Raw genomic sequence first — 4,309 nt, 5'->3', positions numbered from 1 at the left:
CCTCCCTCACCTCCCCTGTGGAGAGTTAGGTACACTTCAACCAAAATGACTAGGGTTCAATCAGCACAGCTGAAAGTGTAACAATTAAGAATTAAGCAAATCAAGTGCTTGCCACCCAGTCAGAATACAGATGGTTTTAATGGAAGACTCGTGATATCCCTGGAGGGGTGTCCCAGAGGGGGAATTCATCAGTATTTCCGGCACCACCAGGAATCTCCAGTCAGACAATTACATTGGTAAAATGACCTTGGCTCTTCAGATGTCCCACCAGCCTCCCCTCCACGCCTCCACCCTGTGCCCTGAGACCATGCCCACTGAGCAACCTTCTGCCAATGATTTAGTTTCCTGTGGAGGCTTGCCTAGTGGGAGAAAATGTACTGACATGAGGAGGCAAATATTAAATCTAGTTGTCAGTTATATTTTTCACTGAAAGACAGTGAAGTGGCCTGTTTCTTGTTTCTGGGCCTTTATTATGAGGCCCTTAGCCCAGTGTTTCCAAGCTTGCTGCAAACACATTAGAATCTACTGCGAAGATTTAAAACATACTGATGCCCAGGCCAGACCCCATACCAGATAAATGGGGTGGATGGATGCCAGGCAGTGGTCAGCTGCCATGTGCCTTAGGAGACTGTTGTGTATATATCTCTTCCCAGTTCCACCTTTAGTGAAATCATACTGGTAACTTGAAATCAACCATGGTAGAAGTTTTCATACCATGGAAATGGGTTACAAATCAGGGGCTTTTTTTTTTTCTTTCTTTCTAAAGAGCTGAGTGTTCAACATTTACCATCACATCACTGAAGCTAGGCTTTCAGTAATTTTTAAAGATCCCCAGGTGATTGCAATTTGCAGCAAGGCATTGGAACCAGTCTTATTCTTTGCCTACACAGTGCTCAGTGTGGTCTTAGAGAACTTGGTTTCACTTGCTAATCTAGGAATGGCTATTTAAGGCCGCAGCTCTCTTTCTAACCTGGGACCACTGTCTTTGAGGGCTCTTAGGGAGGGCAACCTTTATTCTGTCCTGGAGGCTGAGCTCTGCAACTTGATGTACTGGGAGTGGATAGGTGGAAGTTTTGTACAAGTCTCCTTATTGCCCTTTTAGTGAAAAGTATCTTATCACATTTGGAGTCCAAGCTGAAAATGGATCCATAGGACATTTCCTATATGATATTATGAAAGATGCCTTATTTTATTGTATGTCCAATGCATGTGAGTTATACTTTCATTTACTGATTTAAGAAGTCAAAATGACAAAGGGCACCTATAAATGTTAAACATATCAATTTTATCACATAGTTTAAAACTTTTTAATAAAACTAAGATAAAATGTTCATCACTGCTTCCCCTGGGAAGGGGGAAAGTGTTGAACGTTGCCTGGCTCTCCTGGCCAAGGACATGAGTCAGGGCTGAAGTTTGGTCTTGGGGTTTGGAGTTGGGATGAATATCTCACCCAGGGGCTGAAAGATGGAGAGGGGTAAGATGAGGCCAAAGTCCTCAGATACATGCAAAGGGAGCTCTCGTGGGGCTTAAGCTATGTTGTTGAGTTGAGTGGAAGCCCAGCTCTGGGGATGATAGAAGGCTTCAGAAGGCCTGGACAACACATGAACCTGGATTTGTCTGGCCTTACCCAGTCCCAGATTCTTACCATGCCCCGTTTCTCTGAAGAGCACTGGGAATGGAGACACCAGGGAAAAAAATAATCAGTAAATAATACCTAGAAGTGGGAAGGAAGCTACCTGTATTGAGTGGCTGATCTGTGTCAGGCACTGTGCTAGGTCTTTCATATGTTAATACATAACCTTATTTAATCCTCTCAATATCCCTTCGAAGTAGATATTTTCTACTTAAAAGTAGATGACGAAACTAAAGCTCAAAAGTGTTAAGTGCCCAAAGCCGCATAGTCTCCGCAGACAACTCATGGGGGGGAGCCAGTTCTTGGAAGAAAGGGAAGATCACCTCCCACTTCCTGCACATTCTATTCCTGCTTATGCATTCTGATGTCCTGCGTGCTTTTTTTAGGCTTTAAGTGCTATCCTGCTGAGTCACTTCCAACTTCTCGTTCATCATGCTCAGCTCTGGAAAATGGAGAATGGAAAGGGCCAGATATTGTACTGTCTGGTGATGCGCTTAAGGGGAATTGAGTGTCTGTCAGGCCGGCTCCATGTGGATGGAATGCTGGGGATGTGAACTGAGCAGTGCCCGAAGTGTATTTCTCATCTGACACGTAGGACACTTTGCCTTGGAGTGTAATACTAATAATAACCACTCCGCTTACTGCCCCCATGAGGAGCGGGGCAGGCCCTGGGCTTGTGCTTTCCATTATTGTCTATTTGAATCATCGCAACTGTTGGAGAAGTAAGGGATCCTCTCTATTTTATGGACAAGGAAATTCAGACTAAGATAGGTTAAGGAACTTGCTCAAGATCATACAGCTAGTAAGGGGCAGAGCAGAGATCCAAACCCATGATCTATATCTGTGCTGTCTAATATGATCGCCACTAGGCACATGAGGCTATTGAGCACTTGAAATGTGGCTAGTATGACGGAGGAAACTGAATTTTTAATTTAGGTGAGATATGCTGTTAATGCAAAATACACACCAGATTTCGAAGACTTAGTATCAAAATATATATACATATATACACAATCTTTTTTTTACATTGATTATATGTTTAAAATGACAAATTTTGGATATGTTGATTTAGATAAAATAAATTACAAATAGAATTAGTTTCTTTTAACTTTTTAATGTGACTACTAGAACATTTAAAATTTTTTATGTTACTCTATTTCTATTGGACAGAGCTGATCTAAATCACGGACATTAAATAGTCACTAGACTAGTGATTTCCCAATATTTTAAATAAAATTTTGGAGCATAAATCCCCAACTTACATATTTTATTTATTTATACATAATATACATGTACACAACTCTGTATATTATGTACATTATAAAACACTGACAAATGGACACTTTAAAAAGATGAAATAAAAAATAAGCAGAAATAGAAATTGTACTCATTTCTTTTTACAGCCCAGTGGCTCACTTTGTGCACGGCTCGGTGTGTGCACACATCATTTTGGAAACTCTCGCACCAGACTTAGAGCTCCTTCCTGAAGGGCAGACTGTTAATTTGTGTCTCCCTTCCCCTATTGTTGCACCTAGCACAATGCCTAGATAGAGTCGGTGCTCAGTAAATACTTGTGGCAGGAATAAATAGCTCTTCATATGCAATAATTTTCTGGTGAATTGGATGTATTTCTTTATTTCACATGCATTGAGCACTTTCTAGGTGCCAGGTGCTATACTAGATACAGAAAAGTAAAGTTGACTAAGCCCCTTTCCTCTAGGCCAGTGCTTCTCAAAGCATGTAAGAATCACCTGGATGGCAAACAGATTCCTGCCCCCCACCCCCAAGATTCTGATTGAAAGAGAATGAACATATATTGCCAGGAACTTTAAAATGTATCACCTTAATTTAATCCCCAACTCTACTTGATGAGGCATATATTATTACCTTCATTTTCAGTCGAGGTAACTGAAACTCAGAAAAGTTAAATTGCCTAAGTCATAAAGCTAATGAATAGCAGAGCTTGGACTGGTACCCACTTCTGTTCTCAGAAACGCATGCAAATCTTTATTACTTTCACCTTTTAGACTCTGCCCAAGGAACCAGGCATATCACAGAGTGAGACAGACAAGCTTTCTGTCCTGGTCAAACTCAGTAAACAATTAAAAATAAAGAGTTCTCAGTGCTATGAGGGAGGTAGTGCCTTGTTATATATCTATATAACAGAAGCACATACTCTACCACAGGGTTAGGGAAAGCTTTCCAGAAAAAAAAGTGAAGACCTGAACTATAAGTTAGAGGAGTGGAGTGGGGAGTGTTTGGAGCTGAAGATATGCATGAAGACTTGGAGGCAACAAACCACTTGAGGAACTGAAAGAAATTCAGAATGTCTGGAGTATAGAGGGTGGAGGTGAGAGATAAGGCTGCTGTGGAAGGCGGGAACCAGATCTAGCTGGGCTATTTAGACTTATTGACTTTTTTCAAGGGTAGGGGTGTGGTCAGACTTGTATTTTTGAAAGATTGCAATGCTCTCATTGGAGGATGGATTAGAGGAGAGCTAGCCTGCAGGCAGGGAGATGCGTTAATTCAAGATGCTAGTGGCATGCATTTGGGTAATACTGTGGTGACTGGGGAGAATGGTGTATGTGTGTTTAGAAGTGTTCAGGGGCTTCCCTGGTGGCGCAGTGGTTGGGAGTCCGCCTGCCAATGCAGGGGACACGGGTTCGTGCCCTGGTC

Source organism: Physeter macrocephalus, chromosome 14 (assembly GCF_002837175.3).
Source record: "Physeter macrocephalus isolate SW-GA chromosome 14, ASM283717v5, whole genome shotgun sequence".
Taxonomy (NCBI): domain Eukaryota; kingdom Metazoa; phylum Chordata; class Mammalia; order Artiodactyla; family Physeteridae; genus Physeter; species Physeter macrocephalus.
This window is presented reverse-complemented; position numbering follows the sequence as displayed.